The sequence below is a fragment of the Misgurnus anguillicaudatus genome, chromosome 23 (assembly GCF_027580225.2).
Source record: "Misgurnus anguillicaudatus chromosome 23, ASM2758022v2, whole genome shotgun sequence".
Classification (NCBI taxonomy): Eukaryota; Metazoa; Chordata; class Actinopteri; order Cypriniformes; family Cobitidae; genus Misgurnus; species Misgurnus anguillicaudatus.
Window position 1 is genome coordinate 31,065,551 of NC_073359.2, and position 21,677 is coordinate 31,087,227.

The 21,677-nt window shown below is 33.0% G+C and overlaps 1 long non-coding RNA gene across 2 annotated transcripts in view; it reads left to right on the plus strand.

Moving 5' to 3' along the window:
* Window positions 1-21,677, plus strand: part of LOC141359253 (uncharacterized) — a 452,145-nt gene that overhangs the window by 424,697 nt on the left and 5,771 nt on the right. For both annotated transcript variants that reach the window (XR_012365675.1, XR_012365674.1), the window contains exon 3: window positions 21,509-21,587. This is a non-coding gene — a long non-coding RNA (uncharacterized lncRNA). The remainder of the gene's footprint in view (window positions 1-21,508; window positions 21,588-21,677) is intronic.

The following is a 21,677-nucleotide window of genomic DNA, read 5'->3' on the forward strand; positions in this document are numbered from 1 at the left end:
TTTCTCAGTCAAATAGTTACATTTTCAAATGTTACATTTCAGGCACTTTCAATAAAGATGAAGGTTCCAAAGAATGGAGAATTTCCCTTTAAATTAAATCTAAATAAATAAAACATTATATACATTATATACATTATGTACTGTTTAAAATTAGAATACAAACAAAACATTAACATAGATTGTTGCAACAGCAGTCTAACACGCTATACAACTGTAGCAACTATAAATAAAAACAAATGCATGTGTCCTCTAACTGGATCTCACTACAGTTCATCCTGAACAGGTTTACATGGAAAAAGTGTTTTGAAAGTTGTATCGCTTTGCGTCTTTGTAAGTTTTATAACATTACGTTAAGGATTTCATCAAAGACTAATGGTTTAGCCAGCTAAGTTAACTTTAGGTAACATTAGCATGTTAGCCATGTCGAGAGAATAAACAAACGTTAAAATTAAACTTACTTATTTTTATAATTAAAGATGTAGTTTTCATAGAAGAATTTATATCTCTTCTTAAATTTGGATACTTTTGTTTGTTAATGATTTTTCACAATTGTGTAAACATTGGAGATTTAGGGGAGATCTCACAGTGATATTGAAAAACCTTTGCACCTTCATTGCTCCAACAAACCAGAAGTCGGTTATCTACCTTTTGAAACGGCTAAACTTTTGCCTTCATCCTGCCGAATAGCATGAATCCTTTCTTCGCTTCTTCATCAGTTGGTAAAAAATAGAAACTGATATCTGGAAATTATTAGAACATTTATGAACACAACAACAATCTCTCGCTGTGCTCACCATTGCTACAGACGAGACTGGAAGTCAGTTATCGCTACTTTTTTCATCATAAGTGACGACACTTGCACTGTGATAAAGGCCTATACTGTATGTAAAAGTGTTTTATTATGACTATTAACTTACAGTGGAAATTATCATACTGTGTTTAACTTTGACTTATTCTGTTTACACCTGATTTAAACTGCAGATAATGCTTTTATCATTCAAATTTAAAGCAGTTTGAACAGAAACTGTGACAACAGATCTGAACTCTGTGCATTTTTAATTTCAGATATTTTGTCTGTTTTATAATTGACAACTACACCCATACTTTCCTAAATTTAGCCATTAGAAGATTTATATACTGATAGAGAATCTGAAAGATTGAGTTAATAAATAGAAATTAATTTATGAGAATATGAGCTGATGTTTATAATCAGTAAATGATTTGAATTGATTTAATTTCTCTGTTTCTGTCTGCTGCTGTTACAGATGAAATAAAAACATTGCAAGTGTATGAGGGAGAATCTGTTGATCTGGAGACTGAAGTTAATATCATTAAGAAAGGTGATCTGATAGAGTGGAGATTTGGAGAAACTCTCATAGCTGTACTCAATCCTGCAAACCAAAACTTGATTACATCTTATAATGATAAAGGTCTGTTCAGAAATAAAGTGAGGCTGAATCGTAAGACTGGAGATCTCAACATCAAAAACATCAGTGAGGAATATGATGGAGTTTATACACTGAAGATCATCAAAGATGGAAAAACTTCATACAAGAGATTCAGAGTGTCTGTCAAATGTGAGTAAATTAAATCTTTCAGTGTAATAATGATTTTATGATCATCTGTACTCCAGTCACAGTATAAAAGTCTATGATGAGTTCAGTATGATATTACTTCACACTCTAAAGATAAATTGTAGATTATTTCATGTGGGTTTTTTTGGTACATGTAATTTTAGCTTCTATGTTATTGGCTATATGACTATAAGATGATGTTTGACCTCTTGACCCTTTTTGTTGCTGTAGTTATTGTGAAACATCATTAAACCATTTACTACTTAATCCAGTACCGCCACTCCCTATACGTTTGGAAAATAAAAAATGTAATTCTTTATAAATATGAATCACAACATCATACATACAAACCAGGCCTGCCAACCCTCACATAATTGACCCCGCTCTCACGCCTTGCACAACTTTTTACAATGTGTGCTATTTATACGCATTTCATGAGAATGTTTGTATTTTAATTTTCACTTAAATTTGATAAGCAACACTCTAAAAACAAACGGTGCTATATAGCACCAAAAGTGGTTCTTTGCTCGTAATCATAGAAGAACCGTTTTTAGTGCCATATAGCACCGGTGAAGCACCAGTGAAGCACATGTGTAGAACCATATGTGCTTTGTAGAACCAAATGTGGTGCTATAGTGGTGCTATATGGCCCCTATATGGTGCTACACAGGTGCTTCACCAGTGCTATATGGCACTAAAAATGGTTCTTCTATTGTTACGATCCAAAGCAACAGTTTTGGTGCTATATAGCACCGTTTGTTTTTTAGAGTGAAGTAAACTGTTGTTAAATCAAGTTTTTAACAATTAAGAGCACTGACTAAAGTAAAGTCTTTTCTGTCCTTCAAAGGAATAGTTCACTCACATACAATACATACAATTAACTTTGTCACATTAGATAAAGCTGAAGTCCATTAGCTCAACCAATTTTGCATGCATACGATACGCCATTCCTTTATACAGTGCATCTTTTTATGTCGTTTTATGTATTGTTTCTCATTATTTTTCTGTTTTTTAAACCATTGTTGCTTGGGTTTATTATAAATGCATATTAATATAATTGTAGTTTGTGTTGCTGTCAAAATACAATTATAACTGATAACATTAGCATTTTAATAAAGTTTTATTCTCACATACTATAGTTGTGTGTGATGTTGTTGTTTTTTAACTGAAGGCGGCACCCCAGTAAAAGTCCCTTTAGGGAGATATTAAAATCTTTTGATTGAACAAACATTATAGCATTATAATCCAACAAGATGCTCCAAAACAATCATCATTGACTTAAATTAATCCTTAATTTAAAGATCACTGCTGCTTCCTCTCTAAACCACTTTTCATTTGATCTCTTATGTCTGTTTCTTACAGCTTCCAAAAAAGGGGATTCAGTGAGGAAAATAGGAGGAAATTCAGCGGGGAAGGGAGAAGATTCAGTGATTCAGATAGAGAATCAGCCGTTGTTGCCAGTCAGCAGCAGTGATCTTCCTCCAGTGTAACATCATCATTATTACAAACACTTCAGCATCACATTACTAATAACATCACTCTCATATAATTGAGTTTAAAGCAACAGTAAAGAGTTTTTGCTCTTTGCTCCCCCTACAGGTTGAAAGCGGAATTGTCCATTACCACTGTTGTAAATAATTTAGCTTACTGCAGCAAAGCTGGCTCTGATTGGATTGTAGGTCTGCCGTAAAGCAGACCTACAATCCAACAAAGGCCACTAGGTGTCAACGGTTTGCTGCATACTCTTGTCACAATTTATTCAATTACTCTCACTGCATTATTATTACTGCTAAAATGTTTTCATATATGAAAACTACATTCGTAGAGCTTTCCAACAATATATAGTTTGTCAACATTTTTGAAGATTTATAATAGGATATCGTTTTATGAATATATAATAATTAATATGCATTCCTATGGGGGGGAGGCATGTAACAAAAAAAACTGTCACTACATTATTTCTATCATCAGATGACCTTGAAATATGAAAACTACATTCTGAGAGCTTTCTAGTGATATATATTTTGTCATGATTTTTTAGGTTTAGAGGAGGGGTTTAGTCTTATAAATATGACCATTTACAAACTGACTCTCATAGCATAGTTTTATTCCCAAAATGGTGATGATATATGAAAACTACACTCTTAGAGCTTTCAAATGATATATAGATTGCCATGATTATATATGAATTCATATGCAAAAAACTGAAGCAACAGTAGGAGTCTCGTAGGCGTAACAGTGACATAGTAGGATTATCAATGTTTTAGGTGCACTCTTATCATAAATGAATCAATTACTCTCCCTACATAATTTATTTTATAAAACACTGAAAATATCTGTATTCTAGAGGCTTAGACCTTTCCAAAGATATATAGTTTGTCACGATTCGATAAACATTTACATCCAAAATATTGAAGTAAAATCAGGTGTTCCTTAGGAGGAACGGTGACAGTAAAATGGTTAAACAATCTACATGTATGTGCTGATGAACCATTTCTTTTTGATTTGCCATTACATAAAAACATTTCAATCATTCAAATACATAAAATTAATAAAAAGATGAGTGTATTATAAATATAATAAAAGTCAATATAATTAAAGTTGATTGAACACATCTGTTGTTCACAATGATCTACAGATTAACTCTGATCTTTGTTTAAAACACACATTAATATTTCAATTTTGTTATGCTGTTGGGAGATACTGCAATTGTTTACATTTTTTCCTCATAAATCTACAGTACGTGCCCCATGACAAAGTGATAACAGAATTTTAGAAACGTTTGCAAATGTATGAAAAAGAAAACTAAAATAACATTTACATTATACATATTCATACGTTAACAATTACTTTTGTTAAATTTTTAAATACTAGTATTTTCATCAGTTTAAAAAAATTAGTTTTTACAGCTTTTTACTGAATGATTCACAAATGACAAAAAAAATTCATAAAAAATTCATTTTATTAACCCTTTGCAACCATTTATCGTTGTTTCAATGTTGTACGAACGTTGAACAATCAACTGACATTATTTCAACCAAATTTCAATATTGAACGTCGGTCACCCTTAGTTTCTCAAGACCTTAAAAATAGGGCACAATGTAAAGACACAGGAACCACAAAGAGGGCACATACAAGCATCCTTCCTGAAACATTTAATAACAAAAGAATAACAATGGGCTCGTGGACTTTACGGACATGCATGATAGTTAAGAGACCAGAAGTGCCTACTATAAAAAACTCAAACATATCTAACATGTAATGGTTTTTTTCGTGAATGCATTTTCTTTAATAGGAAGAGTCACATAATAAACTACAATGTACACTGCACTCCTAAAAGGGACAATAAGTAGGATTTACTCCATCTAGTGAAGTAGTTGTATTTTGCATTCAAACGAATAGTGCTCTCTACCGCCTAGCTTCTCCAAATGTGTGTTGCAACCCAGCCGTTATGTAATCACTGATCTCCTTGTCTGTTTCGGCTGGTTTACATGTTCTGAATGAAAACACGTTGTGAAAACGCGTTGGTAGGCTAGTGCTTTTTGTCCCTCTCTGATATTATAGTTCATCAATATGGCGGAGCGACATGGAAGCCTCCTTGGACTTACCTGTGCAAGCTAAGTAAAGAGAAGAAATTCTAAGCTTACAAAGAAAAGTCAGATCACTGGCAGAGGTCATTTGACACCAACAAGGACATATTTATGACTAATAAAACACTTAAAGACATTCATTTTGATTAATAAAACACTTAAAACCCTACTTACTGTCCCTTTAAAATAAAGGTGCTTTGTGATGTCATAGAAGAACCATTTGGCTGAATGGTTTCATAATGAAGAACTTTTCTGTTTATTAAGGTAAATTAAGGTTAGATTAAAATTTGTGAAATAAATTGTTAAAATGCCTTAGACTGAATGTTTTTTTGAGGAACTACAAATAAGACGATCAACTAAGAAAATGTTTGTGTTGCATTAACATTTTAGTTTATTTAACTTATAAAAATATTATTTGACTCACTTTTATTTTTATTTTATTTTTAAGTTGAAACAACAAATGAAGAGTTTGGTTCCAAAACCAGATAACTAATAAAAAAAATGTGTTTTTTTTATTGTGCATTCCAATTAATATCAATCAAACTGCAGTTGGTTTGTTTTGATTTAAGCCTTTATAACAAAAAAAATACAAACAAAGTAGCACAATAAAAACATGATAATAAACATGTTTTGAAAATTTTTTTCTCATTTTGGAACCAAACTCTCCAATATGTTAAACAGTATTTTACAAAAAAAAACAAAAAAAATATATTTTTTTACCGTGTACAACTGAATGATACAGACATCTGTAACTGTTGAACAAACATGTTTGTTTCGCTCTGTACTTCAGGTAGTGAATTACTTCAGATGCAAAATTTAATTCAGGTCTGTGATCTCATATAATCAAATATTATATAACTCTTTATGTCCTGTTAAAAAAGATCTAGAAGTTAAATTGTGTTTCTCTCCTAAGATGATGATATTTGTATGAAACTCAATTCTGTCATTAATAAAATAATCGAAATGGACATAAATGTGACTATACTATAGTTACTATAGTTTTTAAAGTTGATCAGAGCATTTAGAAACTTTTAACTAATAATTCAAGACTTCCTGTTTCCTTGGGGTATAAATATGACATGACACAGATGCCTATTTCTCTTATTATTCCTCTTATCTCTTAACATTGGAAAGAAAGGAGAACACGCAATTTATGCGTGTCAATGTTCAAAAGTCAGGCAATGGCTAAAAAAAGCCACTCACCTAAACTTGCCCATAACTACAGTCAGAGGAATCATTAAGAAGTTTAAAAGAAGTTTATCTTGCCATCAAAATAAATATTTTTGAATGTGGGAGTTTTTACACTGAATAAATGTACGTCTCAACCAGGGGTGCCAATAATTGTAGAGGGTGCTGTATGTATGGTCTGAGGTGGTGCAAAAAAGTGGAGGTGGGGACTAATTTGCATATTAATATCTATGGTCCTTGCTGTGCAATAGAGTAGAGGCAGTGACTAATTAGCATATTCATAAATCTGTGTCTACTAAATGAGGCAAGGGTGTAGAGTTAGTGTTTTAAAGTGTAAGAAAAGTACTGTAACAGGTAAAGGTCTTTTATATACTCTATTATGATGCTCAAAGATGAGTTTAAGTTGATAAAATTCTTGACTACAGGGAGACTCCTTAGTATTCAATCTATACTGTTGAGTAGGGAGTCATCTAGCGCAGTGGTTCCCAACCTTTTTAGCCCTAAGTACCCCCACAGCCCTAACAGTAAGGCAGGTACCCCTTCATCGAAACTAAACCAAAGTTGTGTTTTAAAGACAAATAATTAGTAATATTCATTAATTAATTAATTTTAAACATTAAAGTAAAAATCACTGACTGATGAAGCATGTTTATTACAACAAACCACCATCATTGCGATCAGTTTGCATTTTATCAGCTCATTTGCATTTTAAAAGACACACCCAAAAATGGCACATTTTTGCTCAGGCCTACAAAATGGCAATTTTGACATGCTATAATTAATTATCTGTAGAGTGTTTTGAGATAAAACTTCACATACGGACTCTGGGAACGCCAAAGACTTATTTTACAAATTAAAAAAATGTCTTCATATGACCCCTTCAAGGGCCAGATTACTAACAGCTTGTGCAAACCATCATTTTGGCGTTACATAACGACTGAACTTACTAAAGACACGCAGTAGATATTTAGCTCTGAAAAGGTGTTATTTTTGCGACCTTATTGCATATGCATTTGTAGAAGTTTTCCTTTTAGAAGCAACATTAATCGGAGGAAAGTATTAAATTTTGCCAGAACATACTTTTTCAAAAAATATAGTTTGCCAAGCCATGCTATGTTTAATTTGCTGGAGGAGAAGTCAAATCAGGTGTTTTTTTTTGCAAACTTCTTTTACCCTTCATCTTTCGTACTCCGGTTCTTCTTAGTGTACTTTTACTTAGCTGGAATTTCACACTCCGCAGTCCGCATTATCATTGCGATGTCCTGCCGAGGTCTCTTATTTGCGACCCTGTACTAATTTGCGCTGCTCTTAGTAGATTGCAATGGTCATTATGGAAATGTGCTTATGTCATTATTGTGTCTGAGAATTTTATTTGTAGTAAATCACACGCAAATTTTCCACTCCGGGGCTTGTTTGGAATTGAACTCTCACGTCCTTTTTAGTAAATCTGGCCCTAAATTTACTAAAATCTCAATTTAAGTTACTGATAATTAAAGTGTGCAAATAACTTAAATTATTCTGTTTAAATATAAAGAGAAACAAAATGTGTTAAGACATTCACTATAAATACAAAAGACATCATACTGGACAAAATATGTTAGCCAAAAACAATGCAAATGTTTTTTTGCTTAATTTGAAAATGTTATGGCAGCGGGAATGAATATCATTATTTGAACATTATTTATAGTTAATAAACTTTGTGTCTTTAGAAACTATTCAGGTTTATTGAAAATAGTCAGATCGTTCTTGAGTTGGACATCGCTATTGCGGTTTGGAGTATGCAGCGCATTTACTCACGACGCGGCTAATAATGTTAATGATAAGATTAAAATTACATTTAAAGTTGTCATTTTTACAATGCTTTCCTCACAAAAATCAATCTTAGCTCAATGACTGAACAAACGAAAGACATTTTTATTAAAAGTAAATGAGATCAAAGCAAAATCTAAATTTTTCGCGTACCCCCTGGAAACTCTTCACGTACCCCCTGGGGTACGCGTACCCCCGGTTGGGAATCACTGATCTAGCGTACACTACAGGAAATCACCTCTTCATGATCACATCTGACTGTGACTCCACCCTGCTGAAAAAAAAACAATAAAACCCTTACAAAAAATTCTAATGGTTTCCATTAAAATACCAATAGGAAGGAACCATTAGCTTTTACCATAAAAACCACTACACTGTAGTGTGCTTTGGGCCATATTCCATTAGAACCAATACATACTGTAGAACCAATACATACCATAAGAGACCAACAAAGACCAATACACTGTAGTGCGTTTTGGGCCATATTCCATTTGGAACCAATAAAATTCCCAATAAAACCAACAGAATTTCTGTGATGGTGTTCATTGTTTTTTAGCAGGGCAGTAGGACACAATATAAAGTAAACAAACAGAAAAACTTATTTTAATTATAAATGGAATAGGTAAAAACTACTTTTATGTACATAACTACATTATTTGTATAAAGTTGTATACCAAGTTATACACAATTTTGTTGCATTGATAATTTTATATAGATAAACACATATACAGTGTTTACCTCTCATAGCTTTACTTCAGATTTTTTTATAAGTTTATGGACTTCTGTTGTAAACAGCCTGCAGCTGTTGTGTTGTGTTTTTTAAAGAATTAAACTGATTATAAGTATATAAGTCAAAGGTGAAGCCTGAAGTGACCAAAGGTTATAAAGTTACCTGTCTCACCTTTATAAAATATATTTGATGCTGACTAGAGACACAAACTGATGAAGATATCTGACCTCTGAAACCTCCACCTGAGGAAGATGAAACTTATCAGTATGACATCAACTACTGATGAACAAAAACATTTTCCTGAAGCAATGAGACTTTTATTTTATAGTTCTTACTTTTTAGTCTGATCCATTGTCGACGCCAGTTGACTTTCATTTCAGCAAATAATCGTTTGTTTTCCTCAGTTTTACCTCAGTTTCCTCGACGTTGTGCTGACTGAGGGGGCGTGTCTTATCCCGATGATGAAATGACGCCGATTCGCGGTTGTGGCTAGAGTGTGCAAAATCAACACAGAACTGATTATAACTCAACTCGCTGATGACACTGCATTGTTTTTAGAAGACTCATCTCAAATATTAGTAGCCTTGAACACCCTTCAGTCATTCTCTAAAGCTTCTGGTCTAGGCCTTAATATTGATAAATGCGAATTACTTCCCATTAAAAGTTGTAATGCTTCTTCAATTTGCGGTGTAACTGTAAAAAGTACTGTGACGTATCTTGGTATACAAATAACTAAAGATAAAAATAGAGGTGCTACAAATTTTAATCCAATTATTGAAAAAACAAAAAAGAAACTTAATTGCTGGCTTCAAAGAGATTTATCTCTTAAAGGAAGAGTATTGCTTACTAAAGCTGAAGGAATTTCTCGCCTTTCTTATGCAGCCCAATCTCTTTATATAGATAAGCCCATAAGCAAAGTGATTGATGGAGTGTTAACAAATTTTGTTTGGAGAAACAAATGCCATTATATTAAAAAATCGGTTATATTAAACTCTTATAGTAAAGGAGGTCTAAATTTAATTGATTTCAATTCCTTAAACTATACTTTTAAAATAAATTGGCTAAATCATTACTTAAAAAATCAAGATTCCATTTTGTACACCTTTCCACAAAAAATCTTCTCAGATGTTGGAGGCATAGAATTTCTTTTAATGTGTCATTTTGACATTTCAAAAATCCCAGTTAAACTATCAAATTTTCATCAGCAGGTATTGTTGGCATGGAGCTTAATATATAAGCATAATTTTACCCCTCATAAGTGTTTCATATGGAACAATCGAAATATCTTGTATAAAAATAGAACTCTCTTTTTTGACCAATGGTTCAACAATGGTTTGCTTTTAGTAAATCAGCTTTTTAACAAAAGAGGTTTACTACTGACTTACACAGAATTTCTTTCAGAATATAACATACCAGTCACCCCAAAGCAATTTGCAATTGTAATGGGAGCAATACCATCTGGAATTAAGATGGAATTACACATGCCTCCCCTCCTGATCCAAAAGAAACTCTTATTGGTAAAATCTGTTTCTCTGATCAAAAAAATAAAAACTATAAAGTAAGATCCCTTTTTCTTCAAACTATTATTACAGTGCCACCTATAATCTCTTATTGGAATGGATTATTTCATAATTTGAACTGGAACAAAATTTGGTCCCTTCAACAAAAGTATTTTCTTAATAATAAAGTAAAAGAAGTATCTTTTAAATTAATATATAAATTTTACCCTGTCAAACATTTCATGAAGAAATATAAAACTGATATTGATATAAGATGTTCATTTTGTCAAGTTCAAATGGAAACTGTGTACCACTTATTTTGGACATGTCATTATACCAGACAGTTTTGGAAAAAAATTGAGAAGTTCATTAATGACAATATACAGGAAGATATTTTAATTACTTTTAAAGATATTGTTCTGGGATATGAGTCTACAGACAAAAATCTCTGTTTTATTGTAAACTTAATTTACTTTCTGTGCAAATACATATACAATGTAAGTTCACTAACACTAAACCACTTTTTAATGTATTTCTGAAGGAATTTAACATGTATTTAAATACTATTGAATCCTCACTGAACAAAAAAGCAAGAAAAACTACTTTAATATGTAAAGACTTTAATTTGTATACTTTAACTGACACATAACTTGAAATCTTACCCTCTTTTTATCTTTTTTCTTTTTCTTTCCTTATTGTCTCTTTTTGTTTTTCCTTGTCTCTTTCATTAAAATTTAAAACTGTTATATGCTTTTTGTATAATTGTTTATGTCACAGTTTATACAAATGTTATATTTATACAATTTGTATAATGTTTATAATGTGACTTTTGTACTTTGTACTTATTGTTTATCAATAAAAAAAAAAAAAAAAAAAAAATAGAGTGTGCAAAATCTCGCCGGCCAAGCGCCGTTTTCATTCTAATCCTACATCCAAACCTAACCAAAACCAAACCTTTCATTGGGTTTAGGTCGTAACTGTGTCGCATCAAGCCAGAACCGCTGTTTCATCCAAATTAATCCTATCCCTAAAGTTGGGAGATCAGATGTGTCTGATATCTTATCTAGCCAGAACCCTGATTCGGGGAGACGCGTCTGCTTGTTCAAATATATTTAACATTGATATTAAGTAAAATTAAACTACATTCACAACATATTAACACATTATGGCGTTTTGACGGTAAATTAAAACAGAGTTTAAAGACTTGTTTAGAGTTTACATACTGTAGTAGAGCGCCATCTTGTGTCCACAGAAGATATTCACCACTACAAAACAGCTGAAAATAACGGTTAATTTCCCATAAGTTGTCAGCGTAGAAACCAACAGCTTATCAACACAAAATTATTTTTAAAAATCATGATAATGAGAGAGAAAAAGCTCAACATAATTTCAATGTTGTTGGTCAGCTATCTTGGTGACATTTTGCAGGATACAAATGTTTTGAGGCACACTTTCTTCATAAATGAATCAATTACTATCCCTACTTATTTTGTAAAACACCGTTGAAATATGTATTCTAGAGGCTTAGACGTTAGTGATAGACATAAAATTTACATGAGAAATATTGAAGTAGGTGCCCCGCTCACGTCTCTATCTCTGTTTAACTTCACTGTCAAAACGCGCTAATGTGTTAATATGTTGTTAATGTAGTTAAATTTGAGGAACTTGACATCAGTGTCCAATGTATTTGATGAACATCCAAACTAATCTCCGCGATCTCTTGCTAGATGGGATATAGCAACGGCCTAAATCTCGCGAGATGTTGAATTTAGGGTTTGGTTTGAGGGTAGAATTAGGATAAAAACAGCGGTTCTGGCTAAATGGGATACATCTGCGGCCTAAATCTAGCGAAACTTTGGGTCTAGGGTTAGGCTTGGGGGTAGCATTAAGGATGATGATTGAGGATAAAAACGGTGCTCATAATGAGTTATTTGCTATATCCCTTCTAGCCACAACCGCGCATGCGCTCATCGGTACAGTGCCGGTGTTATGGATCAACTGGGGATCGTGTTATCTGGGGACATGCGCGTGCACGCACGTAAATTTACCTGACATACCAGCGACCGCGTCAGTTTCGTCAAATTCGATTTTCAAAAGCCCTTATTAAAAACGTATATCAAATTATTATCAATTGTTGTTATCAATGTTCGACCACTTTGTTTCCTCTGCTTCTGTGTCCGTTATTTGACGCAGTTTAAATTAAGTTTTATCCTATTTCCCTTGAACGAATTGCACCACGCCCACGTTAAAATGGGACAGCTGTTACCTTTTCCATGCGATGTTATCATTAAACTTGCCAGCGGATTTAAGTACATTTGTAAGTATTTTCTTTGAAACACAAATGTATCGTAGGAAAATATGCATCTGTAGTGTACCGTCCTAATGAAAACATTTTGGATATTTATTAAAGAAACCAGTAGTTAAAGCAAACATGTATTGAAACATCATTTACTTTTTTTAGTGCAATGTAATTGCTTTTCTAAGCATTTTCTATGGTTCATTCTTCTTTTGATAAACAAGTAATTAAATGCATTCAACACGTCTAATTGTATAAAGTTCTTTTAATATAAATTTGAGTTGAAGGCAGCATCGATGCATTTGTTTTGTTTTAGTGTTTTATTATTTGAAATTACTTGCTTGAAAAGTATATTAGCCTGACATAAATGGACTAATGTTTTAATTGTAGGACTTGGCTGAAGTTAGGAGAGGCAAATGACAGTCAAACATCAATCTGTTTTTATTTTTCAAGCAGATCAGAATTTGTGACAAATGTGGAATTATCTAAGGTAAATGACTGATCTTTGAAATTACATCCATACACGTTACATATGCTTACAAAAGGATATTGTTTTGTAACTCAGTGCTGAAAGTAAACTCTTTAAAATTGTATCTTGTTTCTGTGATTGGATATGTGGAGAATACATTGTTTTCTGTAAACTTTCTCAATAAATAACTGGTCTCTATTTTTTCTGTGACATACTTTATAGGGGCGGTTTCCCGGACAGGAATTAGCTTAAGCCAGGACTAGGCCATACTTTAATTAGGAAATATAACTAGTTTGAACAAACATGCCTTACTAAAAACATTACTTCTGTGCACTTTGAGGCAAAACAAATGGCACTGATGTAATTTAAGATATGTCAGTGCAAGTTGTTTTCAGTTTGGACAGCTCTTACATTTAGTTCAGTCTAGGACTAGTCTAATCCCTGTCCGGGAAACCGCCCCATAGTCTTTACAATTCAAAACTCATCATGTTGTAGGATATTGAGGTGACAATGGGACTTGCAGTTTTCTCCATCAATGCTACTAAAGATGATACAGTGATGATGATTTTATTTCTTTGTTACCATCCTAAGTTTCAAAAAATATTTTTCTCACCTTCTACAGGCCTACCGCCCTTCTGTTTATGGAAGCTTTATGACAAGTGCTCAATGTAACCACATAAGCAGAACATATCAATAATTCATCATAAATTCTGATTTAATAATAATTTTTAATAGTTTTTCTTGCATGTATGCTTTAAGACATTCTTAAATACAGAACACATCATTACTCATTTGGCACCTCAATCTAAAGCATCAACTAGTATTTGGGACTTTGCTGTAACTTACTATTTGCAAACAAAGTTGTCTTTAACACTGGCGGCTGGTGCTAATTTTTTATTTTTTTGGGGGGTTATAAAACTATTTGGTTTAGATTCAGATAACTCAACATATAAAGAACACTTTTGCCAGATGTTCAGTGTCCTTAGGCAAATCAGCCTGAGGTTGATTGGCAGGCTCTACAATCCTCTCTTATACATAATGTGGTAGTATTGTATTTGAAAATGAATTTAAAATGTTACAGGTTGTAACTGAGTGCATAGGGAACTGGTAATTTAGCAAAAAAAAAAAAAAATATGAAAAATATAAAAATATTTTTATATTTATCGAATTGGTTGTTCTTCTTTTGCAGTTGTTTCTGATTATGAAATTAGTATTTTGTATATTCCCATTTATTTACAAGTTATCACAAGGACATATGGTTTGTGCTTTTAATTATAAGAATGTGTTTCATAGGTGTTGTTTCATATAAGAACTTCTTTTTAATACTAATTTGTTAAATTAGTTATGATCACTTAAAAATATATAAACGCTGGTTTTTCACTTGTAAGAAAATAAAAATATACATAAACGAATGAAAAAGGACTAGCAGGGCAGCATGCCCAGAAGTGAGGTTCGAACTCTGGTGGTTTGAATTGAAGTGATGAGCACTGTCCACGAGGCTATGGCTCCACAACGCTAACTTAGTAAATTATTCCGTGACAGACTGCAGACTTTATGCGCTCACACGTCTAACCAATTTAAATTGATTAGTCTCAAAATAATATGGGCGGGGCTTAACATTAAAACTTTCTAAAACCCACTTATGAACGGCATTTAATACATGAAAACAGACAACGAGAAAAAGACAGTCTCAAATAATAATAACAACATTTATAGGTGCTCTAATAAAGGTTTTCATAAGGGCTCCTTTGGATAATCAAAGGGACGAATCTGTCGCCGTCTAACATCTGCTGATATATCAGGTAAATTTACGTGCGTGCACGCGCATGTCCCCAGATAACACGATCCCCAGTTGATCCATAACACCGGTACAGCAGCACAACATCCTGCAGCATGGCTTCATTAGTCGAGGAAACTGAGGTAAAACTGAGGAAAACAAACGATTATCTGCTGAAATTAAAGTTAACAGGAGTCGACACAGATCTGACCGAGTGACAGAGGTACGGCTCATCTTAAAGAAACACAAAATACGACATTTATCACAAAAGAGCTGCTGTGAAACTGACTGAACAGTTTTAACGTGTCAGGTATGTTAAACACAAACTTGCCAAAAACATCAGAGAATGAGCATTTAATGGTTATAATTGGATTTGTATTGTTTCACAAACACATGACTGCAAACTAAACTGTGTAAAAAAACACATTTTAAACAATTTCTATTTAATGTTTTATTTTCTGTTCACTTTTTGCTTCAGAAATATTGATCTTTTCATCAGTAGTTGATGTTAGATTAATCAGAGTTGTAATAAAAACTTAATTTTCCTCAGGTGGAGGTTTTATCTTCATCAACCTGATCAATTCATCACCAACAACATCTCTTATAAAGGTGAGAGTTTTACTTTAAACCACCAAACCATGATTGGTAATTTTAGGCTTCACCTTTGACCTCAATCATTAGTTCAGTTTAGTTAGTTTAACAAACACAACTGTTACAGTGTGATGTTTACAATAGAAGTCAATGAGACAGTCCATAAACATCAAAATATATTGTTTCAGAAGTAACTTACAGCTACAAAATGTAAACATTATACGTCTTTAAATTAATGTGTAGTAAAATTTCACTTGCATCCGGTTACAACTTACTTACAACTTACTTATTATGTAAAGTTATATCAATGCAAGTTGTGTACAACTTTGGATATAACTTTACACACATATGATATTGATTTTATCACTCAAAAGTAATGTCAATGTTATATCTTGTCTTATATAACATTAATCACACACTGAGACGATTGCTGTGTCAACTCACTTTCTGTTTACTGAGAAAATCTGAACTCTCTCCTAGTGCGCTGGAACATTAAGCACATACATCACAGTCAAGCTGTGAGATGTGTTTATATTGACCTAAGTCAGATCTGATCATGAAGAGGTGAATTCCTGTAGTGTACACTAGATGACTCTCCAGTCAACAGTATAGATTAAATATTGAGGGGTCAGTGATCTAAACAGCATACAATATTTTGTTTACTGTATTGTCAGATGTTATTTACATCTTATGCAGCTGCTATCATGCTACTGTAAAAATACAGTTATGTTAATGCATGTTTATGTTTTTGCTCAAGTTTGTGCTAATGATCCAGTCAAAGTCATTTAATATTTAACTGATTCAAACGTGTTTCTGTGCCTTAGTAGATTTAACCAACTTAAAATTAGTAAACTGTATTAAAATTATTCAATTCTTGTTTTTCTAATCAACATATGAGTTAAAATAACATAAGAATTTGAATAATTTGAGTAATTCTAAATTAACACATTATTGAGTAAATTCAACTTTTTGACTCAACTTTATCATGTATAACCCACTTAAATTTGTAAGAAGGAATTTAACTTAATAATTTTGTGTTGAAACTACATGAATGATTTTATTAAACATAACTAACTAGGCAGTGGACTCGTAGTTCCCAGGATGCTTTTCATGGCACTGCATTTGGAGGGTAAAATTTGAATTTAAACTCTATTTTATGTTTTTAACTAAAAAGAAAGACTTGTTGGTGTTTAATGTTCATTTATTTGGAACTGTTTCTGTTTCTGTTGAAATCCATATTATTAAGTTGTCCCTACTCAAAATATCAGTTAGACCAATAAAAGATACAAAAAGTAGTTGGAAAATGTTTTCTTAATTTTATAGAGTTTGATCCTAGTTAACAGTTTTTACTTTACACTTTTAGTACATTAAGGTTATTAAAATTTATTAAATATATGCTTAACAACTAAATAACAAACTAAACAGACTTTCTTTTAATTTGATGTCATTATAGATAATTTTTTAAACAATTCAGCTTAGTGCAGGATTACAGTAAGCTAGTTTCAAAACAAGAGTCAATATCACCATAGAAACCGGAGGCGCACTTGAAACTGCACATGAGCTTTAGCGCATTAGCACTGACTGACTCTGATCATGGCCGTTCTCCGATCGACTCAGGTTTTACACACAATGTGAATTAGACCTGTGACCCAAAGTAATTGAACCGGGACAGAACCGGACCTGACTGCCAATTAAAAAAAAAATCTAATCTAAACACCCAAATATTTATAAATGAAAATCATGGAAATTGTCAGGGGTTCTTAAACTTTTGCATACGACTGTAACAGTACTGTTTGATTTAAAGCAATCATTTATTTGTTAAACATTAGCATAGGTGAATTCAAATGCTTTGTGTACAGTGAAAAAGTCACACAGTATTTACAGAAACACACTGTTCATGCCTCTCACATGCACACACATATACACATTAACCACAAACAGTTAAATAAAAACGCACATTTCACATCCACCAGTATAACAAAACCACATTTCTTTCCACATCATGCATCACTTCAACCTGAATGAACCTGTTAAAGTGTCAGATGCATTCAGAAAAATAAAAACAATAGACATAGTTTGAAATCAAATACTTTAGTTGTTTCTGATAATGTACAGTTCTGTCTTTCTTTAAACTGTAATGTCTATAAACATTATTTAAAACATGGTGAAATATTGTTGATGTATGCTTGCATTTTAGCTGTTGTTAGCATGTATTATGCTTCAGAATTCAATGGAGAAGTAACATATCTTGAAAGTGAGAGAGAACACAGACATCTTAAATAAGCTATCTTGTAAGCGCTTTATGTAAAGTTATAACCGAACGTGAAGATGATCAAACAGCTGAATGTTGATCTGAGAATCACAGAGAGTTTGTTTATCGTCTCTTGACTCCTGCATACACCACATCATCCTCTACTGCAGATCCCTGTACACATAAAAACACAACATAGAAACACATTTAATAACAATCAGATCAATTCATCAAATAAAAAAACTGCTAACCCTTGATACTGTGTTAGATTTGATGAGATGTTTCTAGTTAACTTATATATTGCTGTTTTGATGTTGCTCAAATTGCTTCTATTGTTACCTCATTTGTAAGCCGCTTTGGACGAATGTAAATAATTTTTAAACTACGTTCAAAGTAAGAGTGTTCTGTATGCATTAAATAGGACTAAAGACAATCTATTAGGTTGTAAACAATCTGAACAGTCAGTTGATAGATGGATGGATAGATGGATGTTAGATGTAGGCGTGTGAGGTTACGCGACTCCGCCCCAGCTCTTTTCAGGTCATTGACCAGCTCCTCCCGTGTAGTTTTGGGCTGATTTCTCACCTTTCTTAGGATTATTGCGACCCCACGAGGTGAGATCTTGCATGGAGCCCCAGTCTGAGGGAGATTGACAGTCATGTTTAGCTTCTTCCATTTTCTAATGATTGCTCCAACAGTGGACCTTTTTTCACCAAGCTGCTTAGGAATTTCCTCGTAGCCCTTTCCAGCCTTGTGGAGGTGCACAATTTTGTCTCTAGTGTCTTTGGACGGCTCTTTGGTCTTGGCCATGTTAGTTGTTGGATTCTTACTGATTGTATGGGGTGGACAGGTGTCTTTATGCAGCTAACAACCTCAAACAGGTGCATCTAATTTTGGATAATAAATGGAGTGGAGGTGGAGATTTTAAAGGCAGACTAACAGATCTTTGAGGGTCAGAATTCTAGCTGATAAACAGGTGTTCAAATACTTATTTGCAGCTGTATCATACAAGTAAATAGTTAAAAATAATAAATTGTGATTTTTTTTGTCTCTCACAGTGGACATGCACCTATGTGTGAATGTGTGAAATGTTATTATTAAGTGATTGTGAAATGAATGCATGGGAGCAACAGATGATGCCATAGCCATTGTGCTACACACCTTGCTGGAACACCTAGAGCATAAGAACATAATGCAAGGCTTCTCTTTGTTGATTTTAGTTCAACATTTAATACAATCCTGCCAAACAAACTATTTAACAAATTACATGAACTTGGACTTGGTACCTCATTATGCAACTCTATACTGGATTTTCTAACAAACCGTACACAATATGTTAGAGTGAGCAAGCACACATCCTCCACCCTGACCATTAACACCAAGGCCCCCCAGAGTTGTGTGCTTATCCCACTACACTTTTCTCACTTGACTGCAGCTCTTCCTCCCCATCCAACTATGTAATAAGTAAAAAGAAGAGCAGAGAAGGTCTTACAGAGAGCACAAGAGTCAAGTGAGCTGACTCTCACCTCTCATATACACATAAACCATAAACAGCTACTAATAGTCTAACACAAGCACATCTCTCATGTCCACCAACAGAACAAAACCACATTTCTTTCTACATCACGTTTAACGTCAACTCAGAAATGAAGCTCTTAAAGTGTCACAAGCATACAGTAACAAAAATAAAAAATAGACATGCTTTGTGCTTTAAAACCACTATGACTCTTTGGTCATATCTACACTCTTAGTAATTAATTTATATTTAGATCACAGTGTTTCTGATAGTTTTACACATAAACACACAACATACGAAAACAAACATTCAATAACAAGTCAATAATAATCAGATCAATTCATTAAATCATCACTAATCTATATTCAGAGACTGTTGTGTAAGCATTTAATAAGACTAAAGACAAATTTAAAAACACTAGTAACAAGTAACTGGTTGCTAGCATATAATACCAGTCTTAGTTAAAGGCTCACTGAAGTGCTTTGGAATGTGCAGCATTATTTAATATGGTGACATCAGTTTAACTGAAACAGGAAGTCATAACGGAACTATGGAGAAGACCCTTGTCAGGGTTTGCTTGATAAGAATCTAAGCGCAGACTTTTGATTAACACTAAACAGATTTTATTAAACATAAAGCAACCCTATTACTATTCACAGCCCAAATATCAATAAATAAGCACCAAAATCATTTAATCTTTAACCCGCAGAAAAAACAACTGGTGGAAAGAAAAGGCAGAGGACTTGGCAACGCAATGCTGCGGACAGCATCTCTCATTGAGTTCACGCTTTATCTTTGGAAAAAGGTCAAAACTGAGTTGGAGAAAGTTGTTCTTAAGAAGTTTTCAGATGCAAAATGCTATTTTATTACTTTAAGTAGCCTAATGTTTTATACATAAACATAAACGCTGCAGAATTTAGTACATTGTGTGTATAACGCGTGAACCAATTAACGTTACCTTAATAATGCGTGATGCTATTGCCTTGCTATTGCGTGTTTCTGTGACGAGAATCATGTGATATAAGAGGTAATTATAAGACGTGAACTTAAGCACAAATGTTCTGCGCATGTGCACAATGCATTTTTGCATCTGATTAAAAAAAAATACTACAATTCACGCATTTACATGCATACTTTTCTCCTGCTGATTGGATCACAGATCGGAATAGACCACCCCCTTCAATACGATCCATATTTGCATCCGAAAGTCCTTGCATTACTTTTTTTTAATGTTTGTGTTTTTTTATTAATATTTGTAACTTAAATATGAATGTGTACATTTAAAAAGTAATGCGTTACTTTACTCGTTACTTCAGAAAAGTAATATTATTTGTAATGTAATGTAATGTAATGAATGTAATGTTACTTGTAATGTGTTACCCCCAACACTGTCACTCACTAAGACATTTCACACTGCACTACACTTGTGTTGCAAACCAGTTGTACACAATATAAACAATCTCAGTGTGTGCAGAAGGTATAGATATCTTGTTATACCAACATTGCATGAAAACACTCTGAAAAACAGAGGAGGAAGAGTATGAGGAAGATGTGCTGGATGAATGAATTTATACTGTACAAGTGAATGTTTTGTTATCTTAAGACATTTGTGCTAAAAATTAATTTATAATCGCAAGTAATATAGATTGTAGACACCTTTATACTGTAATATTATAGTATATGCATTTAATAAGACTAACTAAACAAAGATTAGTAGAGAAACTGAATCATCTTTGTTCTTTGAATCATCTCTACTTGTATCCACATGTGTTTTGTTTTATGTTTAGTTTTTATGTTTCTCTTGTCCTCTTTTAGATTTGTCTAATTTGTTTCAGCTACGTTCATTTTGTTGTCATGAATATCTTTGTGTCTTATATGTATAAATGGTTGCTAGCAGCTTGTTTTGGGACCAGTACAAAACTATACACAACTATACAACAAGTAAACATATTTATTGTACGCGCTTGTGTGTGTGCACACGTGTGATAAAATAAATCTGTCAGATTTCAGGTGATCCTATAAATAGTAATTAATGATCTTACCGGTTTATTTGCTGCTTTTTAATAGAATGTTGGATCTGCATAAGTGATTTCCTCTTGGTTTGAACTGTGTCAGGAACAATAATAATTATGTCATTATTTGTTATAATACTGTAGTTATTACCATACAGCTGTATTAGTACTAGTTGATATTTACCATATTGCTGTATGTTTCTGAGTTCCCTGTAGATCCAGAAGATCAGGACAGAAGTGACAATCATCAGAGATCCATCAAAAACACAAGAGATCAGAATGAAGGTAAGAACTGTAATGAATAATAACAGACATTACTGTAACTGAATCTGATCTAAGATCAGTGAAGATCAGCACCAAGTTAAAACAACTTGG